The 24888-nt window shown below is 42.7% G+C and overlaps 1 protein-coding gene across 1 annotated transcript in view; it reads left to right on the top strand.

Moving 5' to 3' along the window:
* The window catches only part of RIMS4 (regulating synaptic membrane exocytosis 4), a 145516-nt gene that overhangs the window by 63441 nt on the left and 57187 nt on the right, over positions 1–24888 (top strand). The gene's annotated exons all lie outside the window — the stretch shown is intronic.

Raw genomic sequence — 24888 nt, 5'->3', positions numbered from 1 at the left:
CATCTCCCTGATGATTAGTGAGATTGAACATTTCTTCATGTGTCTGTTGGCTACTTGGATGTCTTCCTTTGTGAAATGTCTATTCATATCTTTTGCCCATTTTATAATGGGGTTGTTTGTTTGGTTTTTTTTTTCAGCATGTTTGAGTTCCTTGTAGATCCAAGATGTTAAGCCCTTGTCAGACCTGGAGTTGGCAGATGCTTTTTCCCAGTCTGAGGCTGTCTCTCTGCTCTCTTGATGGTTTCTTTGGCTTTGCAGAAGCTTGTCAGTTTAATAAGGTCCCACTTGTCTATCTTCTCTCTTATGACTTGTGGGTTTCGGGTTTTGTTCAGGAATTGGATGCCAGTTCCAATTTTCATGAGGGTATGTCCTTCATTTTCTAAGGTTTTTATGGCTTGAAGTTTTACATTTAGGTCTCTGATCCATTTGGAGTTAATTTTTGTGTATGGGGATAGATCGGGTCCTGTTTCAATCTTCTGCATGTGGTCAGCCAGTTTTCCCAGCACCATTTACTGAATAGGTTCTCCTCTCCCCAGTGCTAGGTGGTGGAGGCTTTGTCCAAGATGAGTTGGTTGAGAAATTGAGGTTTCGCTTCTGGAATCTCAATTCTATTCCATTGATCTATATGCCTATTCCTATACCAATACCAAACTGTTTTGATGATTGTAGCTTTATAGTAAAATTTGAAGTCTGGTAATGTGATACCACCTGCTTTGTTTTTTTTGCTGAGGATTGTTCTGGCTATTCTTGGTTGCTTGTGTTTCCATATGAATTCCTGTGTTGTTTTTTCTAGGTTTGAGAAGAATGTTGCTGGTAATTTGATGGGTATTGCACTGAATTTGTAGATTGCCTTAGGTAAGATGGACATCTTGACAATGTTGATTCTTCCAATCCATGAGCATGGGATATTTTTCCATTTGTTTGTGTCATCTTTGATTTCTTTGAGCAGTGTTTTGTAGTTTTCATTGTAAAGGTCTTTCACGTCTCTGGTTAGGAATATGCCAAGGTATTTCTTTTTTTGTGTGTGGGGCTATTGTGAATGGAATTGTGGTTTTTATTTGGGTTTCTGTTTGTTTATTATAGGTGTAAAGAAATGCGATTGTCTTTTGCACATTTATTTTATATCCTGAGACTTTGCCAAAGGTCTTTATCAGTGTAAGGAGGTTTTTGATAGATTCTCTTGGGTTTTCAAGGTACACAATCATATCATCTGCAAAGAGAGATAACTTGACTTTCTCTTTTCCTATTTGGATACCCCTGATTGCCTTCTCTTTTCTGATTGCTCGAGCCAGGACTTCCAATACTATGTTGAACAGGAGGGGTGAGAGTGGGCATCCTTGTCTTGTTCCAGTTTTCAGGGGAAATGGTTCCAATTTTTGTCCATTTAGGAGTATTCTGGCTGTGGGTTTCTCATAGATGACTTTTACTATTTTCAGGTATGTTCCCCATATGCTTAGATGTTCAAGGGTTTTATCAAGAAGGGGTGGTGGATTTTATCAAAAGCTTTTTCTGCATCTAATGATATAATCGTGTGGCTTTTGTTTTGACATCTGATTACATATATTTGATGTATTTAATTACATGTATGGTTTTACGAATGTTGAACCAGCCTTGCATCCCAGGTATGAAACCTGCTTGGTCATGATGGATGATTTTTGAGATGTGTTGTTGAATCCGGTTTGCTAGGATCTTTTTGAGAATTTTGGCATCTATTTTCATAAAAGATATTGGCCTGTAGTTCTCTTTCTTTGTTGGATCTTTACCTGGCTTGGGTATCAATGTGATGTTGGCTTCGTAAAAATGATTTAGGGAGAGTTCCATCTTTTTCAATCGTCTGGAATACCTTCAGTAGGATTGGTATCAGCTCCTCCTTAAATGTCTTGTAGAATTCAGTTAGAAAGTCATCTAGACCAGGGCTTTTTTTTTTGTAGGTAGTTTTCTTATTACGTAGTTGATTTCCTTGATTGTTATTGGTCTATTTAGGGTCTCAATTTCTTCTTGTTTCAACCAAGTCAGGTTGTGTGATGTCAGAAAGACCTCTATTTCCTTAAGGTTTTCAAGTTTGTTTCCATACAAGTGTACGTAGTAGTCTCTAATGATCTTTTGTATTTCTTCAGGGTCAGATGTGACTTCATCTTTTGTGTTTCTGATTGTGCTTATTTGGGTTTTTTCTCTTTTTTTCTTAGTCAGTCTAGCTAGGGGACCATTGATCTTGTTTATCCTTTCGAAGAACTAGCTTTTTTTTTCATTGATTTTTTTGTATTATCTTTTTGTCTTCTATGTCCTGGATTTGGGCTTTTATTTTGGTGATCTGGATTCTTCTGCTGAAATTAGGGTTTTTGTGGTCTTGCTTTTCCAGTTTTCTTAGGTGGCTTGTTAGGCTATTAATTTGTGATCCTTCCATTTTCTTCATGTGTATTTGTAGGGATATAAATTCCCCTCTTATTACAGTCTCACATCATATTAAAACAAACTTCAGATAGTTTGACAAGCTATAAAACATTTAATGGCAAATCTTTCTGATATTGGTTTACAGAAATATTTCTTAAATAAGATACAAAATGTCCAAGCCATAAAAAAGAAACCTGATGATTTTCTGTTCAAAAATAACACGACAAAGTTAACAACGACTAACAGACTGAGAAAAGGTATTTGCAGTATATCTTCAACAACAATCAAAGGATTAAAATCTAAATTATATAAGAAACTCAGCAGTAAATCAGCAAAAAATATCTAGCAACCCAATATGAAAAATATGCAAATACACTCTCAGAAACTCAATTAGTGAGTAAACATATAAAGAGAAGATCAGCTTATTAATAATTAGATAAATAAAAATTAAAACAACAATGACATATTGCTTTATACTTATCAGACTGACAAAAGACAAAATCAAGTACAAGTTAGGATGTAGGGAAGCAAGAACATTGTCTTGTAAATTAGTGTATTCACTCTGAAGAGTAATTTCAAAGTAGTTAGTAAAACCAAATATATTTTAATCCATTGTTTTTCACATTGTGGGTCATGACCCATTAATATGTTATAAAATCAGTTTATGAGTTATGATTAACATTCTAAAAAGGAAGTTGAATTAAATAAAATAAGACATCAGAATGCTTTCCTCATAATAAAAATAGGGGTTATTTCTGAAACTTTTGTTTTACTTGTGTTTGTATAGATTATGATGTAAAATATATTTCTTATTGTGGGTTACAGTCAACACATTTGAAAAACACTATCAACCAAAACAGCAATCCACTTTTGTAACAATAAAAATATAGATATGAAGATGTTCATCACAGACAGCATTGTTAATAATAGCAAGATGGTGGCAACAAGTTACATCAGTCTGAAAATAAACATTAACAATGAAGACAAAAAATAAACAGTAGTTAAGATGAAGAGTTATATAAATTAATACAAATCCCCCAAACAGTATTGATTGGACTGGAAGGGGAAACAGAATAAAAATATATAGCATGATAGCTTTTACATGGGGTTTTAAAAATGCCCTTCCAAAGCAGTATTATATAATGTTTGTGGATATACATGTATGTAAACAAAGATTTTGAGAATGAATTGTCTAAGTGTATAATTTAATACATCAGAGTGGGTGCCTATTGCTGGGGGGAATGGAAGGGTGAAATTAGGGTATTGCTGATGGCAAGCCTCCCAGAAAATCACAAAGAAAACAGCTAGTGGTCGGGTGCAATGGCTCATGCCTATAATCCCAGCACTTTGGGAGGCTGAGGTGAGAGGACTGCCTGAGTTCACGGCTTCGAGACTAGCCTAGGCAACTTGGTGAGATCTCATCTCTACAATAAATTTTTTAAAAAATTAGCTGGGCGTGGTGGAGCACGCCTGTAGTTCCAGCTACTCGGAAGGCTGAGGTGTAAGGTTCGCTTGAGCCCAGCAGGTAGAGGCTGCGGGTGACTGTGAGCATGCCACTGCACTCCACCCTGGGCAACAACAGCAAAAACCAAACCAAACCAAAACAAGAAACAGCTAGTTTTAGAGAATAGGGCTGAGAATGATGTCACATGCTCCTGGAGAGACTGAAGATGGGTACAACATTGTTAGGGGATATTTGCCAATACCTATTAAAAACCTTGAAAATAGGCAACATTTTGACCTAGGAATTGTACTTCTAGTGAAATCATAGGTGTGTTCAACAATCTAATTGCAAGAGCATTTCTTTAAACTTCAACATGAGAACAAAAAACTGGAAACAATCTAAATGTTCAAAATAACTAAATAATTAAAAATAATAATTAAACAATGTCGACTATTATTCAGTAATTTAAAACAATAACATGGAAGCATATTTATTGCTGTGAGAAGATGTTTATGATAGAAAGCTAAATAGAAAAAAAACTCAGGTCATGAAACCTCTTGCAGTGTAATATCATTAAAAATGTGCTTACATTATGTATAATCAAAGAAAAAAAGAGGAAGAAAACACATCAGGATTAAAAGTGGCTATCTCTGGGTAGTGTAATTAAGATGATTTTCACTTTTTTCTTCATGGTTATTTTAATTTTTCCCCTAACCTTCCTAAAACGTGCAAGCATTATTTTTGTAATGAAATTAATTTATTTTGATTTACCAACTGGGCAGGCTTTCCAGATGATTTGCCAAATGGATGGATCTAGGCTGAGAAAAGAGAACCAGGCACAAAACATATCAGAATGCGTTTCTAATAATAAAGATAAGGGTTTGTTTCATGAAACTTTTGTTTGCTTGTGAGTGTGTAGATTATGATATAAATATATTTCTAGGCTGGGCACAGTGGCTCATGCCTACAATCCCAGCACTTTGGGAGGCCAAGGCAAGAGGATTGCTTGAGTCTATGAGTTCCAGACCAGCTTGGGCAACATGGTGAGACCTTGTCTCTACAAAAACATAAAATTAGCTGGGTGTGGTGGCATGCACCTGTAGTCCCAGCTACTCAGGATGTTGAGGCGGAAGGATTGCCTGAACCCAGGAGGTCAAGGTTGTAGTGGGTTGTGCCACTGCACTCTAGTCTGAGCAACAGTGAAAACTTGACTCAAAAAATAAAATGCATTTCTTATTGTGGGTCACATTCATCAAAGTTTGTAAAACATTGTTAACCCTACCAACTAGCAATCCACTTCTGCATGGAAACTCTAGTAAAGATGAAGATATGGGTATGAAGAAGATGGGAAACCAGGAGATAGGCAAGAAGGTTGGAGACAAGGAGGGCGAGAAACAAGGGCTAGAGAACAGAAGGCCTTGTGTTGGTGATTTATCAGGACTCTGCCATTAGGGCATGGCCGGGAAGGAGCAATGAAAGTCACAGAGTCTTGTCCCTGCCTCCAGCCCAGGGGCCAGAGCCCTACCTCCTCCAGGCAGTTTGCCCAGTGACCTAGATTCCAACATCTCTAGACCTTCACTTTCTGTTACTATCTTGTTCGTCAGGCTGGGAGTGAAGACCCCCTAACATAGGGATACTGAGCTCTGTCCACCAAAAGGAATCCTAGCCATTGCCCACCTCAGCTGGGTCCAGCCAGAATAAGAGGGCGAAGTCCTTGATGGTCAGGTGTGAGAAAGCTGAGCAACAGCCTCAAGTCTTCAGGGTTCATTAATTAGCCATGCAAATAGGGCCTAGAGAAGCACTTGTTCAGAAAGCATGTATTAGTATTAGTATTGCTGGGCATCAAATGGCATACACAGAATGGCTGGAACAACACATTCATTAGCTCACAGTTTCTGTGTGGGTCAGGATTCAGGGCACAGCTTAACTGGGTCCTTTGCTTCAGGTTCTCTCATAAGGTTTCAGCCAATGCATCAATCAGGGCTGGGGTCTCATCTGAAGGCTCAATGAGGGAAGCATCTTCCAAGTTCACATGTTTGTTGGCAACATTTGGTTCCTCAAGAGCCTTTTGACTGAGTGTCTTAGGTCTTTGCTGGCTGTTGCTCCTGGACTTTACTAGCATGACCCCTGCTTCACTAAAGCATGCAAGCTGAGAAGGTGATAGCTAGCAATGTGGAAGTCACCATCTTACATGGAATCTAATCATGGAAGTGACATCCATCACTTTTGCCTTATTTTATTGGTTAGAAACAAGTCACAGGTCGTGCCCACATTCAGGGGAAGGGAATGACACAAGGGCAAGAACCTTGGGAGGCAAAGTTCATCTTAGAGCGGCCCACCACAAAGGGCAACCTGAGAAGGGCAAGCTGAAGACAGATGGTCATAGACTAATGTGGGAGAGGGACCACTGGTGGTGGGAAACCAGACTCTGTCTGTCCTGGACTGTCCCAATTATAGCCCCAAAAGTACATCCCAGGAAACCTGTTAGTCCTAGGAAAGCAGAACAAGCTGGTCACCCTACCTAGTGGGACGTGAGATAGTTTTCAGTAGTGTAATGCTAAATAGTCTCATGGAGAAAGTCTCCATTTGGTGCTAATATGTTTTATCACTTATCTGAGACTGTCAACTAGACTTCAGTCTTCTGCAGGCCACTGTATCTCCCTATACTTTAAGATTGTTTCACTGTTGTTATTATTTATTTAGTTACCTTCTATTTGTGGCAAGTGAAACTAGTTCTTCATCTATAGTAAAGATAAAAATTTTCATTTCAAATGTATCTAAACAAAAAATAAGTCAATTTAAACAACAGTAACAAAATAACAATACTTATGGCATATGCACAAATCCAGGACTGTGCCATCTTCCCACTCCTCTCTATCATTACCTCTTTGACTTCATGTGCTTCCACCTCCCCTTTAGGCATCCACAACCACTGTGCTGGCCTCCTTTCCATTTCCCCAACACATCAGCTGCACTCTCACCCCAGGGCCCTTGTACACGTTGTTTGCTCTGCCTATAACACTCCTTTCCCAGATATCTGCAGGAATCAACCCCTCCAGATCTTTCCTCAAATGTCACCTTCTCATGATGTCTTCCCTGGTCATCCTGTATAATGTTACACACACTTGTTCAGACACTTCCAGTTCTCCCAACATCACTTATCTAAAACGCTATAATTTTTTAAAAACTTATTTATCTTCTTGACTGTCTGTTTCTCCACACTGGAATAAAAGTGCTTCATGAGGGCAGATATTTCTGTCTGAACATTGTTTTCCATAGTCACTAGATCCTAGAATAGTGGCTGGGTCAGAGAAGGTGCTCAGTAAATATTTACTATCTAAGGGCTGCATGGAATGTGAGTGAGTTGGCCTGGTTTAGATGTACAACACCAGGGAGATGCTACCATTACCTCAGTTCTGTCCTATGTGTTTCCCCCATGGCCCAGGGCCTGCACCACATTTCATCCTGCTGTCTGCCTCTTTCTTGCCTGAGTTGGAAACAAAGACACCTGCAATGAAAGTCAAATCTACACTTGGGGATTGCTTGGAGAAGCTCTGGCTCAGTATGGGGTTATTTGCTTTCAAGAAACAAAACAAGGAGGGGAGTTTATTGAAGGAATACAGAATGTCAAAGAGGTTACTGGCAAGAAATATAGTCAGGTGGGTGTATTCAATAGGACGCTTTTGATGACCAAAAAAAAACCAAGCTCAAAGCAAATTAGATTAAACAATAGTGGAATGCACATGCTAACAATTATACCCAGCCACTTGCAGAAGCCATAAGTACGGCAAATTCAAGGTTGGTTAATTCTGTGGCTCAATGACCATCATTAAGGATTGGGGTTCTTTCTTTTACCTGCTCTGTTATCCAGTGTTTTAGCTTTGTCCTCATTTAACTTCTTTCCTTGTTGCAACTAGTATATGTCCAGCAATGAGCAAGTAATGCTTCCCTCTACATGTCTACTTTTCAAGAGTAAGGGGACTTTTCTAGCTTTCCAAGTAACTCCTTGTCCCCCCAAACTTCACTTCCATTGCATGGGTTAAAATTGAGTCAAACACTGGCAAGACAATGTCTGTGGAGCGGACAGTGAATTACCTAAGTAAAAACAGGTGAAGGGACGGGAAGATGGGTCTGGGTGGGCAACCTACTATGTATGTTCCAGATGACTTCATGAAGAAATGAAAATGGAACTGGAATCTCTGGCACCAAGATTGTCCCCTCCCCAGTTCCATGGCTTCATTTTCTCTGCCTGTCTCTATAGGGTTCTTTTTCTCTCTCCTGCTTCTTTGGGCAGTCTGGCTTTCTTTGCCTCACATGGCCCATGGTCCAGACAAGACTCCTTCACCTGGGACTAGATTTCTCCTTCTAGTTTATGTACCCAGTCGTGAAGGTATTAGCCATGGTAGGCTATCTAGTGTAAAAAACAACTCTGAAGTCACGTCGGCTTAAGGCAATAAAATTTTATTTCTTGCCGGGCTAGGTGGCTCAGCCTGTAATCCCGCACCTTTGGGAGGCTGAGGTGAGTGGATTGCTTGAGCCCGCGGGTTCGAGACCCGCCTGGACAGTGAGACCTCATCTCCACAATAAATCAAAAAATCAGCCGGGCGTGGTAGCGTATCCCTGTAATTCCGGCTACTCGGAAGGCTGAGGAGGAAGGATCGCCGGAGCCCAGCAGGTCGAGGCTGCGGTGGCCAGGAGTGGCCACTGCACTCCAGTCTGGGCGACAGAGTGAGACTCCAACTCAAAAAAAAAAAAAAAGATTTTATTTCTTGCTTACATCATAGTCCAATTGGGTTAGAGCGTGCGTGCGTGCATGGGTGTGTGTGTGTGTCTGTTCTCTGCTCCACATAGTCATTCAGCTACCCAGTCAACTTCTATCTTGTGGCTCTATGCTCCTCTTAGTCTTGAAGCCTTTTCTGTGCAGCTGGGATATGGGGAAAGCTCTCTAGGGTCGTACAGGTCAGGCCTGGAAGTAGCCTATATCACTTCCTCCCACATTCTGCATCTCAGTCACATGGGTCCCCTTTGATGACAAGGGAGGCTGGGAATTATAATTCAATGGTGCTTACAGGAAAAAGTTACAGAATTTTTACAGACCCAATGAACTCTGAGAAGTGTCTTCCTTAATTACTTATTCTATTTTATAAAGATGTAACTAAAGTCAAGAGAGGAAAAAGAAGTAGGCTTAGGGAGACTAGGGGCTGGAGAAGGAGGTACTTTTAAATTCTGCAATGAAATCTTGTACCCTAGTGAAGATTACAGCATTTTAAAAGGGCAATCTTAGTAACTGTCAATATGTAAAATGTACATATCCTTTTATCTTACTTTACCACTTCTAGAAGTAAATTCTAAGGAGTTGATAGGTCAACTATGCAAAGAGATACATACATGGATGTTCTTCATAGAGTTGTTTATAGTATTCTAAATTAGGTATAACCTAACTGCCATCAACAAAGGAATTATTATATTAGACACATTTCCTGATGGGCCACCCTGCATATTTACTGACACTGAAATATGTCCATGGCATAGTCAATAATTTATAACAGGTGACAAAACCTGATCCCATTTACTTGAAAGTGGATTTTTCTGTATGTTGAGATCTGGAAAAGGTTCATCAAAATGTTAGTCATCTAAGTCCAGAAATACATCCATACACTCCCCTGACTGATGACAAAGGGGCTATAATGGGCGAAGGAATAGTCTTTTCAATAAATGATGTTAGAGCAATTGGATATTTACACAGAAAAAATAAACCTTGGCTCCTTATCTCAAACTATACACTAAACCAACTTAAGATGCATCATAGGTGTAACTATGAAAACCAAAAACCACAAAGAGATATCATTACACATCCATCAGAATAGCTAAAGCTTAAAACCACTAACAGTACAAAGTATTGCTGAGGAACTGGAGCAATTGGAGCTCTTGTATGCTGCTGATGGGAGTGTAAATCAGTATAACACCTTTGGAAACTGTTTAGAAGTGCCCAGTGAAGATAAATATACAACATTATAACTAGCAATTTGACTTTTAGATATATATCTGAGAGAGATGAGTGTATATATTCCCCCTGAACAATAACAACAGCAAAACATGTACAAAAATATTCACAATAGGCTTATTTATAACAGTCACAAAGGGGAGGCAACTGAAACATCCATCAATTAGCAGAATGGTTAATTAAATAAATTATGGCATATCCATAAAATTGAATGAATATACAATAGTAAAAAATAATGAATTAGGATGAGATGCAATTATATGGATAAATTTCACACACAAAGTGATGAGAAAAAGAAACTAGAAACAAAAATTAAATAGTTTATGCAGCATAAACTTCAAGAACGTGGAAAATAAATCTATGATGCTAGAGGTCAGACTACATTACCTCTGGGAGGAAAGAGTATTGACGGAGAAGGTAGCTTCTGTGATACTGTAAATATTGTATATCTTGATCTGGGTGGTGTTTCCACAGGTGTATTTATGAGATAGTTATTTCAGAGTATTTGTTTAGATAGTTATTTCAGAATATTTGTTTGATTTTGATTAATGCTATGAATTGAATTGTCCCTCTGAAAATCATATGTTAAAACCCTGATCCCACCATGTGACTGTATTTGGAGATAGGGCTTTTAGGAGATAATAAACATAAATGAGGTCATAGGGTAGGGTTTAATTCAGTGCAATTGGGCTATATAGGGAGAGGAAGACCCAGGGCACATGGGGCCTTATATGGCAAGGAAGAGAAAGAAAGAGCTCTCTCTCCATGAGCACCCACTAAGGAAAGGCTATGTGAGCACACAGTGAGAAGGTGGCCATCTGCAAGCCAGGAATAGACCCCTCACTAGGAGCTGAATCAGACAGGGTCTTGATCTTGGACTTCCCAGTCTCCAGAACTGTGAGAAACCAATTTCTATTGTTTAAGCCATCCAGTTTATGGTATTTTGTTATAGCAGCCTGAGCAGGCTTATACATTTTGTATTGTTTGAATTTTTTTTTACAATAAGTACATCACATTTTTGCATTCATTAAGAAATTACTTTTAAGTTGGAAAATCATCTCCATCCTAATCCTCCCATAGATTGCTTCCTCTTGGTTAGGACAGAAAATCTCTCCACCACACCTGGGAGCAAAACATCTGGGACCTCAAGGCCTGTCTGCTGTTCTCTGCTTGGGGGCAGATCTCCAGTTTCCTAAGTCTCATGTCAAGCCACACTGTCCTTTTGTCCAATAAAATAGAAATGGGCAAACAACAGGGAAAAAAATCAATGAGCTAAAAGCCCATTCTTTGAAAATATCAGTAACTGATCAAGGAAAGAAAGAGAAAGACCACAAATGATCAATCTCTAGAATGAAAAGAGGGTCACCATTAAAGATTCTACAGACATTTAAAGAATAATAAGGGAATATTATGAACAATTTCAGGCCAAAAATTGAAAACTTGGGATGGAATGAACAAATTCCTCCAAAAATACAAATCACCAAAATAGATACAAAAAGAAATAAGAAATCTAAATCATCCTATGTCTACTAAATACATTGAATTCATAATTTAAAACACCAGGCCTAGATGGCAGTGCTGCTGAATTCTATCAAACATTTGAGAAAGGAACACTTCAGTCCTACCCAGACTCATTCTGAAAACAGAGGAGGGAAGACTTCTCAACTCATTCTCTAAAGCCAGTGTTACTGTGAATTCAAGTGAGCGGACTCTCACTTCTGCTGTGTCTCATGGACTTTAATCTGTATGATTGCTTCAAGGATGAAATAAAACTGCCTCTTTTATAAAGCTGGGGAAACTGAGGCCCAAGGAGGCATGAAAGCCACATTTAAAGGAGAGAACTTGGGGCCGGCTCGATGGCTCAGTCGGTAATCCCAGCACTTTGGGAGGCCGAGGCGAGTGGATTGCTTGAGCCCACAGGTTTGAGACCAGCCCAGGCAACTTGGCAAGGCCTCATCTCTACAATAAAATGAAAAATAATCGGGCATGGTAGTGCACATCTGTAGTCACAGCTACTTGGAAGGCTGAGACAGAAGGATTGCTGGAGCCCAGGAGGTCGATGCTGGGGTGGTCGTGAGCATGCATGCCACTGCACTCCAGCCTGGGTGAAGGAGTGAGACTCCAACTCAAAAAAAGAAGGGTATGATGGCTCACGCCTGTAATCCCAGCACTTTGGAAGACTGAGGCAAGAGGATTGCCTGAGCCCAGAGGTTCTAGACCAGCCTGGGCAACTTGGTGAGACCTCATCTCTACAATAAATAAAAAAAATTAGCTGGGTATGGTGGCACATATCTGTACTTTCAGGTACTTGGAAGGCTGAGGCAGAAGGATCTCCTGAGCCCAGCAGGTCGAGGATGCAGTGACCATGAATGAATGTGCCACTGCATTTCAGCTTGGGCAACAGAGCGAGACACCAACTCAAAAAAAAAAGGGGGGGGGAACTTGGCACAGCAAAGAGAGAGAGCCCACTTGAGGTGGAGAGAGAGAAGCATGGAGGAATAGCCAGCTTCTTGTACTGGGAACAATTCCATGTGAAGGTGATCAGATTCCACACAGGTAGCATAATTTATTTGGCACCAAAAGCTTTCTTTATTCATACCTTCCCTGAATCTTAATAACTTGCTATAGTACCTGGAGGGATTGTATCACTCCTGGAAAAGATACTGTAAATGAAGCCCAGATGAATTCCAAGAGACCCTTGTCTAAAAATCCTTCCCACCTACCAGCCTTTCCTGATGATCTCAGATATGCAGTTTTTTTATTAATTATAATATTCACAGGTGATTTTAACCTATGATTTCTCATGAATTCAGTAGCAAGACACGGTTTTATGTTTGCTGATTTCTAGGTCAGGGCACATGGTCCTCTGGAGCAGGAGAGATGTTGGGTGGAAGGTGGGTAGGAAAGCTTCTTAAACTAGGGCTACTTCTGAGGGGGACAGGTTCAAGTGAGACTCAGGATGATGATGATGGCTGGTATTTATTGAGATGCTACTATGTGCCATATACAGTTCTGATGCATAACATACTTTATTTCCCGACTACCCTATGAGAGATATTATTTGCTCTGTTTTACAAATGAGAAAACTAAAGCTCAGAGAGGTGAAGTGGCTTGCTCAATGTCACACAGCCAGTGACTTTCAGAACTCAGATTTGACCACAGCTATCTACTCAAAGGAGTCAGTCACAGAAGAGAAAGGAGCACCTGAATCAAATTAGACTTAGTAAGATGAGCCAGTTCTGGGAGAGTTTTTAGCAATCCTCCTATGCCATGCTCCTTCTTATAATGGAACCAGAGGGTCAGAGGGAGAGATGGACTCCCCAGGCTCACGACACACACTTGTGGCTGAGCAGATCTTAATCCTGCACTAGGCTTCTAGACCCCAGCAAGCTCCTTCTTTTGGTTTGGGTGGCATCAAGGGACAGATTTAGACGTCAGGGTTGCCAGCTGTGGGGGGGCGGGGGGTGGTGGCAATAAAAAAAGGTTCTGGATCCTGGAAAGAAGAGTCATCTTTTCCCCACAGCCTCGGCCTCCCTTGGCTCAGGAGAGAAAGTGGCCGACTTGGGAAATAGCAGGTGGTTATTTTGGGCAGCTTAGCCTACTTCCCATCTCCCAGGAGACTGGGCTCCCGCCCTGAGGGTGGTCCCAAGGGGGTCTGCTCCACTTGCTTTCAGTCTGTCACCAACTCTTTATGATTCTGAACCTAATCCATGTTACTGAAGTCACAGATAACAGGAAGTTAGTGTGTAACCCTGACCCAAGTAACACATTTACACTTTTGATACACTTTGATCACTAACTATTGATACTGATCCATTTTCAAGTGGAAATGTACTTAAGATTATTTTATTCAAAACAATACATGCTCATGGTAGGAAAAAAATTACATAAACTTAGTTTAGCCCTTTTGCCTCAGCATAACCATTTTTCTTAGACTTTACTTCTGACGTGCTTTGAATCTAACATAGGTTAGACATAGACAAATTTACAATAGGCAGGTTTTAGGAAACGTTCAGACATTCTACTGTAGGCCAAGCTGGCAGCCTACCCCATCCCCTCAGCAAATCTCCATCAGATGCAAGACAAGGACAGAGCCATAGAAATGATAATAGACCACTTTTTGGTCAAGGAATTGTGGACTGCAAATGTCTAACATGTCTCTTGCAGGAAAACCCTCTCCTTTTGTCTCCTCCTGTCTAGCCCACCACCTGAGGGCAGGAGATGATAATGTCCAGCGACCTCAAGATCTAAGACTCATGTGATTAACCCACTCATCTGCCTGCTGTCCATCACCTGACATCAGTACCTGCTCTTACCTGCTCCTTTGTGGTGACGTGAAGCAGACCACCACCCAATTATCTTAATGACCTTCTCCCATCCAAGGGAAATGATTAAAAGGGCTCAACCATGAGCAGCCATTTGGCCATTGCCTTGCTAAGCTATGGTGTGACCATGTGCTCTTTGAGCTATGGCCAAGCCATGTTTTCTTAAGATTTGGCACTCTTCCCCACCTTAAGGAGATCTCTCTCTCTCTCTCTCTCTCTCTCTCTCTCTCTCATTTATTTTCTAAATTATATTCTCTAGTCTAACATCTGTGTAATTCTTTGCATCTTTCTTTTCTTTTCTTTTCTTTCTTTTTTTTTTTTTTTTTAGTTGGAGTCTCACTCTGTTACCCAGACTGGAGTGCAGTGGCCGCTCCCGGTCACCGCAACCTCGACCCGCTGGGCTCCGGCGATCCTTCCGCCCCAGCCTTCCGAGTAGCCAGAATTACAGGCATGCGCTACCATGCCTGGATGATTTTTTGATTTATTGTAGAGATGAGGTCTCGCCGCCCAGGCGGGTCTCGAGCCCACGGGCTCAAGCAATCCGCTCACCTCAGCCTCCCAAAGGCGCGGGATTACAGGCTGAGCCACCGAGCCCGGCTCTCTTTTCTTTTCTTTTCTTTTTTTGGAGTTGGAGTCTTACTCGGTCGCCCAGGCTTGAGTACAGTGGCACACTCACCGCCACCCCAGCATCGATCTGCTGGGCTCCGGCAATCATTTCGTCTCAGCGTTCCAAGTAGTTGGAACTACGGGTATGTGATACCATACCCGGCTAATTTTTAAAAATTTATTGTAGAGATGAGGTCTCGCCAAGTTGCCCGGGCTGGTCTTGAGCTCGCGGGCTCAGGCAATCCTCCACCTCAGCCTCCCAAAGTGTCGGGATTGCAAGCTTTAGCCACCACACCTGGCCTCTTTGCATCTTTCATGTGGCATCAGATCGCACACCAGACACCCACACCCCCAGCAGGTCTGACCTAACAGTCTGGAGGCCCTGCTGGGAGAGTGTGACCCTAGCAATCATAAAGAAAGGCATAAAGTAAAAGGCACTGACTCCTAGTCAGAAGTTTTCAGTCTCACTTATCTAAGAAAATTACCACTGATAACTTTCTAAGTATCACTCCTGAAATTTGTGTGCCCATTCAAAGATTTATATTTAAATAGCTACATACATATGTATTTTTGGACACAGATGGGATCATATTATACATACTGTTCAGACATTACTTTTTATCTCATTATATATCTAGGCTATCAGTGCCACACAGATCTACCTTATTCTTTTTAATGACTATAGAAGTCCCCTGTAAGAATATGTCATGGTTTATTTGATGGACACTTCTTTTATTTTCAACCCACAGGGGATTGTAAACAATGCCACAAAACATTTTGGTAAATATTATTTTCATGTATACGTGCAAGTATATATGTAGAATGTAGAATAAATTCCTAGAAGTGGACTTGCTGTGTTAAATGGTGAATTGCTAAGTAGTTTATGGATTTAAATTGTTTTCTTTGAGACAGTGTCTTGCCTAGGGTGGAATGCAGTGGTATGGTTATGACTCACTGCGGTCTTGACCTCCTGGGTTCAAACAATCCTCCCATCTCGGCCTCCTGAGAATCTGGGACTACTGACATGACCCACTACACCCGGCTAATTTATGTTTTATATTTTATCTTTATTTTTGAGACTGGGTGTTGCTATGTTGCCCAAGCTAGTCACAAACTGCTGGGCTTAAGCAATTCTCCCACCTTGGTCTCCCAAAGTGCTAGTATTATAGACTGGATTTAAATATTTTGATAGATAGTAAGAAATTAATCTCCAGTTTTTATCAATTAATATATACTCCCACTAACAATGTGTGACTGTGTCTATTTCTCCACTCCTCCTATACAGTATTTTTTTCAAGTGATGTCTTTGTTAGACTGATGGGTGAAAAATGATAGCTCACTTTTGTTTTAATTGACCTTCTGCTGATTTTGAGAAATGCTGAATAACCTTTTGCTACTTATATGTCATTTGTATTTATTTTATTTTAATGATGTGGGGTATAATTCAGGGTTAGGTACATAAGTGGTCATCATACAGATGAACTTTGAGTTTCCCACTGGTCCTCGCTTCACCTGACATTTGTATTTCTTTTTCTGTAAATTACCTGTTAAGGTCCTTTCTCCATTTCCTATAGATGCAATGACCTTTTTTATATTGCTTTGTAAGTGCTGTTTACATATTAAGGGCATTCATCTTTTTTTTTAGTTTTTAAAAAGTCTTATTTTTGGGCAACCCCTTCAGATCCTCTCCCACTGTGGGAGCTTTTTTGTCTTCTCAATAAATCCTGCTTTCTAGAAAAAAAATTCTTTTTCGATCTCTGATGAGCTCATTACCATTCATTATCCTTCCCTTCTTTCCCCAGTCCCACATTCTCCTGATAGTTTTGCCTTATAAACTGAAAACATAGCTTGCCTAGTTTCATAGGCCCTTTTCTAAATTTTTTCCATTATTTCTAAAACTCTTTTAAAGATATCTGTTATCCCACATAGACTTGGAACCACTGAATGAGGCCTGTGGGCTTATGTTCCAAATGAGGAAACTGAAACCCAAATGGGATGTGGGTTAGCATTTCCTAAGCTTATGCAAGGGGTTCCTGGTGGCTATAATCCAGCCTTACCTTGAGACCCCTGCCTCCACTTCCACTTTGTGATTGTGTGTGTATGTGCAGGCGTGTGTGTCGGATGAGGATGGCCTGAGGAGAGTGACAGTCCTTGCCCCAGGGCTGCTTCAGCCTTGCCTTGGAGCAGCCTGCACCAAGTCTGCAGGAAAGCCCAAACGTATTCTGCTGTCTTCTGTCTCCATGTCCCTCCGCCTCTTCTGTTTCTGCCTCTGCCTCTTCCGTTCCTTGACTCTTTGTGTCTCTCTGTTACCATGTCCTGTGTCTCTTTTCTAGCCTATGTTTTTTTCTACTCTTTGTTTCCTTTCTTGTCTCTGATTCTTGTCCATGGCAGTGTTTTATTGAGGCAGAAATCACAAACCCCCTACTCAGTTCTTTTTTTCTTTTTCTTTTGAACACAAGGCGATCTAACTCAAGGGAATCAGTCACAGGAATGGAAGGCGCACCCAAACCAAACTTGATACAGTAAGACAGGTCAGAGTTGGGAGGGTTTTTAGCAACCATCCTATCCCATCCCCCTTCCCACATGCAGGGAAGCTGAGGCCCAGAGGGAGAAATGGGCAAGATAAGTAGTTAGGGGACTTGGAGTTTATGAAAGATCTTAATGTCTTTATCACTTATTTTCTTTTAAAAATCAGGCTTCTCACCAAATAGTGAGTGGAGAGGGGAGGAGGGTGTACTCCTGCCCCTTGATGGAGGGCAGGGGCCAGAAATGATAGGAAGGAGGCATCACAAGACAATGGGCTACACCCTGCAGTGCTAGGGGGTCCAGTTTTGCCTCAGCTCTGCCTGACTCTCTAGAAGACCTAGTGCAATCAAGATGGATGGATGGATGAATAGATAGATGGAATAATAAATTAATGATTAGGTCAGTAGTTCAGAGTTTATAAAAAGATCTTGATATCTCTATCCCCATCAGCTGTAAGTCATGTATTAGCCATTTGAAGGCTGAAAGTAATCCAAGGAAATACAAGAGGCCCCTTTCAAGCTACCAGCCTACATGGACAAGTTCACACACAGCAGCATTCACAAGCAGTCAAGGATGCATTCATACCAGCTAGGATGCAGTGACACAGACACACAAGCACAGACAAGAACAGAAATCTTATGCTGATACTCAAATATGGTCAACTTAACTCAGTTACACACACACATAACAGACATTTACACACTTAGAGACAAGGCAGGCCCAGAGAAGCACATACCATCAAGAGAAGACACAAGCAGAACATAGACAGAACCACACATGGACCATGTGTACACAGAGACAAGACAGGCATTCTTCTCTGTTTCTGTGTGTCTCTCTGTGCATGTGTGCGTACACACACACACACACACACACACACACACACACACACACACACACATACCAGTACATACAAAGACCAGAATGCATGTTGCGTTCAAGGGCAGTCTGAACACATATACAAGGACATGCATCTTGTAAGGACTTGCTCAGAGACAAGGTCATTGCTACAAAGACAAGGACACAACTATGCAGAAATGCCCAAATATTTAGAGATATGCACACATAAGCAGAAAAGTACACATACAGACGCACACACACACACACACACATCCACCCCAACAGCCAAAATCAGTCTTTCTCTCTTAGAGAAAGCAGCACATAGAATGATGCCCTAGAGGTCTGGCAACATTGCAGCCACTTCTCACCTTCTCTAGGCAAAACCACTCAGCTGGGTCTTGCTAAAAATGCAAAATTTAAGGGTTACCTCCCTCAGTGCTTTGGCTTAAAGGAGAGAGGTCTGAAGAGAAGGTTTCCATCCATACATGCTACTTCTCTTGCTACTCAGCTCTTGGCAGTGTCTTTGTTCCTCCTTTTCTTTCCCTACCCTCAGCCTGTCCAGTTTGTCATCGAGTTCTGCTCAAGTGATCTCTGGAACTTTCTCAGGCCCAGCCCTCGCCTTAGCCCATGCCTTGTTTCCTCCCACCCAAGTCTCAATCACAGCCTTCCATCTGGCCTCAGGACTTTTGGTCCCCCACTTCCTCCACTGGGTCGTTCTTTCCACCTTTCCACTGGGTCATTCTTTCTCAACCACCTTCCTCTGCTGAGAGAGCAGAAAAACAGTCAATGGCTTTTTGGTTCAAATAGGACTTATCTGAAAAGGGGAAGGCAACACTCCAAATTCACTCAAAGCCATTCTCCCCAGAGTAGTCCCGGGATTATTTAAAAATGCAAACATAGTTGGATGCAGTGGTTCATGCTTGTAATTCCAGCACTTTGGGAGGTGGAGGTGAGAGGGCTGCCTGAGCCCAGGGGTTCAAGATCAGCCTGAGCTGGTGTTGTAAAGCCCTCATCTCTACAGTAAATTAAAAAATTAGCCTGGCATGGTGGCACACACTTGTAGTTGCAGCTACTTGGAAGGCTGAGGCAGACGGATTGCCCGAGTCCAGCAGGTCAAGGTTGCAATAACCATGAGCATGCCACTGCACTCCAGCCTGGGTGACAGAGTGAGACTCCAGCTAAATAAATAAAGAAGGTAGTGATTTGATCTATTTGCTGATGTAAATAAGCAAAAGCCATTCTAAGAGCAAGTTTGGCCAAGAATAGCATCAGAAACATAGGAAGTGCCATTTTCAGCTTAAACACCACGTCATCAGGGAAGCTCCCTTTAGTCCCTTCAGTCTGAGTTAGAGTTCCCGCCCATCCATCCCCTTGTAGCTGCACACATATGTACTACAAAGTGTATAGATACATATCTTTGATGGCACTTATCACACTTATACTCTAAATTATTATAATGACTTACTAGATAAGGTTGTGATTAAATAATGATTGGCATAATTATTCATTTAATGTTGCCAGACTATAAGCTCCATAAAGACAGAGACCAGGTCTGATTTATTCATCCCTGTAAATGTAGAGTAGGGCACAACAGTGGCACTTGGAATTTTCTTTTTTTTTTTTTTTGAGTCAGAGTCTCACTCTGTCACCCAGGCTAGAATGCAGTGGCACACTCACGGCCACCGCAGCCTTGGCCTGCTGGGCTCAGGTGATCCTTCCACCTCAGCCTTCCAAGTAGCTAGAACTACAGGCACGCACTACCATACCTGGCTAATTTTTTGATTCATCGTAGAGACAAGGTCTCATCAAGTTGCCCAGGCTGGTCTCGAACCCCTTGACTCAGGCAATCCTCTCTCCTTGGCCTCCCAAAGTACTGGGATTACAGGTTTGAGCCACTGTGTCCTGCCTGCACTTGGAACTGTCATTCAATGGGTGCATCTCTCAAGTACCTGCCATGTGCCAGGCACCCCTATACAACTAAACTTCACCATGACTTTGCAAAATGAGTGTTAATTATCCTCACTTTTTTTTTTTTTTTGAGTTGGAGTCTCACTCTGTTGCCCAGATTGGAGTACAGTGGCCGCTCCTGGCCACCGCAGTCTCGACCTGCTGGGTTCTGGTGATCCTTCCGCCTCAGCCTTCCAAGTAGCCGGAACTACAGGCACGCACTACCACACCCGGCTAGTTTTTGATTTATTGTAGAGATGAGGTCTCGCCAAGTTGCCCAGACGGGTCTCGAACCCACGGGCTCAGGCAATCCACTCACCTCAGCCTCCAAAGCACGGGATTACAGGCTGAGCCACTGAACCCGGCTATCCTCACTTTTTGATGAGAGCCATGAGGGGACTTGCCCAAGGTCACACAGCTAAAATAAGGAGAGACATTTAAACCCATGTCAGGTAATACTTCTTGAACTCCACTCCACTGAGCTGCCTGGTTCTTGGCATCCTCCACCTCATTGGGCTGTAAAGCCTAAACTGGAAATTTGTCTCTAACTTTCCACCCCTTTCTTCTTCTGGTTCCACAGCCACCACTTCCCTCAACCACAATCTCAAGGAATCACCCTGCCTAACTTGTTCTTAGAACACATTATTCATACTCAGGGGTAAGTGGTCAACCACTTAAGTTTCCTACGGGGAAACAGTATGTGCTTACAAGGGATCAAAGATTTAAGCTTTAGACCCAAACCCTATTGGTGGAATTTTAGGCATGAGCTAACCAAGAAAGGAGAAATTACACCATAAAATCTCCTCTACCCTGCCAGCCTCATCCACATTACCTCAGGGACCCCCCCACCACTCTTGTAGGTGAGTAGACAACCTGGAGTACAGGTCAGAAGGCCTCTATCCTCACCACAGTTCTGCCCCAATGTGTCCTGTGGCTTGAGGCAGTTCCTTGCACTATCTGGGTCTCAGTTTCCCTCTCTCCCAGATGAGGATGTTAAATGGTCTTTCAGATTTCTTCCTGCTCTGGATGTCCAGCTCCGACAGATGGGGCTATCCTATCCATTAGCAATAGAAGTTCATATAACAGAGGACTTCTTGTGTTTGGGTACTGTTCTAAGATTTTCACATTTATTAACTCATTTGATAATGATACCCACACTGTGAAGCATTGTCTGTTTTACAATAAAAGAAATTGAGCTTCAAAGAGGTTAATTCACTTATTCAACATCACTATTCTATTGTGGCATAAAATGCTATCCCAAAACTTAATGTTATAATGCAAGTCATTATTCTGTGGGTGGGCAATTTGGGAAGGGCTCAGCTGAGCGGTTCTTACTTGGACTATCTCATGCAGCTGCCATCAGTTTTCAGCAGGGGCTGCATCAAGGCTTGAATGGGTTGGGCACAAGATGGCTCACTCAGTTGCTAGTAGGTGATGGGCTGTCTGCTCGGCTGAAAACTCAGCATAGCCAACCTGTGGTCTGGCCTTCAGGTCTCCAGCTCGTCAGGATTCTTAAGTGGAGGTTGACTTCTCCCAGTATGTGTAGCCTGAATGAGCCAGGAGGAAGCCTCAGGACATCTCTGACCTAGCTTCAGAAGTTGTGTATCACTTCCTCTGCATCCAACTAGTTATAAGCCAGTCACTCAGGTTGACCTGAATTTAAAGGGAGGGGCCGCAGACCCAGTTCTTAATGGGAAGAGGTCAAAGAATGTGAACACATGTTTTAAAACCACCACAGTGGCCCAGGGAATATGTGGAAACGCTGGAATTTGAACCTCCAAAAGCTGGCTCCAGGGTCTGCAGGCTTAACCAGCCTGCTTTTGACATTTAGGCTGCTTCCTAAAAGTCCCAGTACTGGTCTCTCACACATTCCTCTTGGGTCCCTGAGACTCCTTCTCAGGTTCCAGGCTAACCTTCCATAACCTCCCGATTGCCCTTGCCCCCACTCTGACCTGCAGCCCTCCCTCTGCCCTGGTCTTATGCTAAGCCAAGCAGTGAGAAGGGCACAGACCTTGGAGTTAGGCTGCCCCAGCCTCCAATCCCAGTTTCCAGTCACTGTGACCTTGAGTAAGTCAGTTCCCTTCTGTAAGCCTCAGTTCTTCATCTGCAAAATGGGGAGGGTGTGCTAAGGATACCTCCTTCACGAGACTTTATTAATCCAATGAACAACTATTTACTGAGGACCAACTTTTTGATGGACTTTCTTGTAGGCTCTGGGGAGGGAGGGAAACAGACAAACAAAAGAATGTGTACATATATACATATATACACACATACATACATATACATGCATATGTATGCATATATATAGTAAGAACACCCATACACATACATGGGATTGTCAGATGGTGACGATGGTTACAGAGAAAAATAGAGCAGGGTACAGAGGATTTGGCATTTCAGGGAGGGGGGTTTTCGCTACTTTATCCATAGTGGTGAGGAAAGACTTTACAGAGAAAGTGACATTTGAGCAGAGATTTGTGAGTGAGCCACACAGCTTTCTGGAGGGGAGAGTGTTTCAGGCAGAGGGAACAGCAAGTTCAGGGTTCAGGGATTCTGGAGCAGAGTGACCCATGGGGTGTGTTGGAGATGATGACAGAGGGATGGAAGAGTCAAAGAAATTAGGGACTTTGTAGAACTTGGACTTGACCATGAGTGAGATGGAGGGTTTGGGGCAGAGAAGTGGTCATTTTCTGGATACATTTTGGGTATAGGATGGATAAGAATGTGGTGTATAAGAGAAAGACAGGAGTCAAGGATGACTCCAAGATTTATGGTCTGAACAACTGGAAAAAAATATAACTGCCATTAACAAGACTGGAAAAATGATACTGGAAGCACTCTTAACCAGTACACAAGGCTGCTTTCAAGGTCTAGGTTTGGGAAGGGGGCAGGGCTCAGGAGTACCTACCTTAGACCAGGAACTGTGCTAGGTATTTTACACACTGTAGTGGGAAGAATTTTCAGAATGACCCCAATGCTCCTTGCCCTTGTATAATTCCCTCCTGTTTGAATATGGATGGAAACTGTAACTATGATACCACCACTGTGATTATATTACATTACTTGTCAAAGGGAGGTTATACAGGTGGACCTAATCTAATCACGTGAACCTTTTAAAAGCAGTTTTCTTAGGTCAGTAGGCATAAGGGAAATTAGAGAAATTCAAAAGATGAGAAGGGTTCAACATCCTGATACTGGCCTTGAAGGTGGTGGGGTCATGAGCAAGGTCTAGAGAGCCACTTCTAGGAGCTGAGGTCAACTCCGGGCTGACAGCCAGCAAGGAAATAGGGACCTCAGTCCCGCAACCACAAGGAGCTGAATTCTGCCAACAACCTGAATGATCTTGGAAGCAGATTCTTCTCCAGAGTCTGCAGATAAGAGCCCGGTCTGGCCAGTTTCTTGTGAGGTCCTAAGCAGAGAACCCAGCTCAAGCTGTCCAAACCTCTAACCTACAAAATTATGAATAAATGAGTGTTGTTTTAAAGCTGTTTTGTTTGTTATGCAGCAATAGAAAACAAATATCTATGCTATTTTATTGAATCCTCACAGCCATCCAAAATGGAGGGGTGAGGAAATAGATCAGTGAGGTAAAGGGTTTTGCCCCAAGTCACCCAGAAAGACAGTGCCACAGCTGAAACTGAAAGTCTGGGCTGTCTCTTTCCATCTCACTGGGCTGCTTCATAAAGAGGGCATGGGAGTAGCTGGGAAGGTTAGACACCTGGGGCCTGACTAGGTGGGTAGGAATCCTCAGGTACCAGGGTCAAAGGCAGGGAATGAAGTGTGGGTTTCTGATTATGTTTGTCTTTGTTTACCCTGGGGCTCTGAGTGTCTGAGCCTGTGTCTATGAGGACCGAGGGTCCTTGGAGGTGGGTATATGGGAGAGTATGTGTGTGCCCCAGTGTGTCTCAGTGTCTATGTGTAAGGCTGAGGGTGTCAGTGGTGCATCAGAATGTATCCATCACTGGGAGTGATGGAGTCTGTGTGGCTGTGTCTTGGTGTGAGTGTGTGCTACTGAATTATGTCTGAGGGTGACAGTGTGTGTTAGAGTGTTTGGCATTCAGTTCTGAAATGGTCAAAGGTGGAGAGGACACCAAGTACCTGTGTACTGAGTTTGGGACTGTATGTTCATCCAAGTGCATGAGTTTGTGTGTGTGTGTGTGTGTGTGTGTGTGTGTGTGTGTGTGTGTGTGTGTGTGTATGAATTCTAGGGTGTCTGGGAGTAAGTGTGGGTGCATGAGAGTGTGTATGCCTATCTGAATTTCTACGGGATTTTGTGAGACCTAACAATCTCCCTGTGAGGTAGGCAGGGTGCCAAGGCTGTCCTGCCTGTCAAGTGTGTCTGCAGGTCTCTGCGTGTGAATCTGAGGGTGCCCACTGTCGGTGCATCCACCTGTGCCGATCTCTGTGCCAGTCTGTGTGTGTCCGTGGATCTGTGTGTCCAAGTGTCTGTAAGGGAGTGAATCTGTGGGTGTATCTGCCCGGGTGTCTGCGGTGCATCTTGCAGAGTGGATGTGTAGGTGGGGTGCCTGTTTGAGCTTCTCTGTGGGTGCATGTGTGAATCCGAGGGTCTCTGCGTGGGAGGCCGAGTGCCGATGGGCCTGTGCCGGACCCTCCGAGCGCGTCGCTTCTGAGCGCGTCTGTGTCTCTGGGTGAGGCCTGTCTGGGTCAGTGACAGGACGCCTGCAACTGGGGCGAGTCCGAGGGCTACGTGCGGGGGCTGGGGCGAGGGGAGTCGGCCACGGGACTGGGGCGCAGAACGCCTCGCCCCGCGTTACCCTCCCGGCGGCACACCTGCCCGGCGGGGG

Source organism: Carlito syrichta, unplaced genomic scaffold (genome assembly GCF_000164805.1).
Source record: "Carlito syrichta isolate Samal-C Ts95f unplaced genomic scaffold, Tarsius_syrichta-2.0.1 Scaffold309195, whole genome shotgun sequence".
Classification (NCBI taxonomy): Eukaryota; Metazoa; Chordata; class Mammalia; order Primates; family Tarsiidae; genus Carlito; species Carlito syrichta.
Note: the sequence above shows the minus strand (reverse complement) of the source record. Positions and strands in the feature narration are given on the sequence as shown.